Source organism: Penaeus monodon, chromosome 23 (genome assembly GCF_015228065.2).
Source record: "Penaeus monodon isolate SGIC_2016 chromosome 23, NSTDA_Pmon_1, whole genome shotgun sequence".
Lineage (NCBI taxonomy): Eukaryota > Metazoa > Arthropoda > Malacostraca > Decapoda > Penaeidae > Penaeus > Penaeus monodon.
Window position 1 is genome coordinate 39,315,848 of NC_051408.1, and position 620 is coordinate 39,316,467.

A 620-nucleotide genomic window follows, 5' to 3' on the forward strand; every position below is an offset into this window, starting at 1 on the left:
TCTGAAACTTATGCCGAAAATTTTCCCAAAATGTTTTTGGAAAAAAGGTGCAGTGTCACGACTGGTGCCTAAAGGGGTGCCACGATGGCGGGCCGTGTATAAATGGGGGACGGGCGCTGCCCCGCCACACTGGTCCATCTCTTTCTCCTGCAGCAGGGGAAGACGTTTTCGGCATCAGAATCGCCTTATTGTGGAAACCCTGTTTTTTTCGGTGTTGGGTGATTAATTTAAATTTTTTAGATTTGCTGATAGAAAGGAAAAAATGGCGGTTGTAATAATGAAAAAAAAAAGATGTCTTTTTTGAATGTTTTTGTTAGATGGTAAATATAAACAATCTTCGTATTTTATGGGAAACAACACTTTAAGTATTTTTTATTAATTTTTTTTTCAGCTTGTGCTGTGGCTGGGGTACCATGGCGTAGTGGCAGCAGCTGGTGGAAGCTTGGTGGGGGCGGTAAGGAGGGGGAGCGGGGTGGATTCGGCGGTGGGGGAAAGAGGGGAGGAGGGGATTCGGGGGACACAGATTTGGTGGGGTGGAGGAGGTTTGGGGGAGGCATGGGGTTTGGGGCAGGGGGGGGGTGATTGGGGCAGGGGAGGTGGATTCGGCGGCGGCCGGGCGG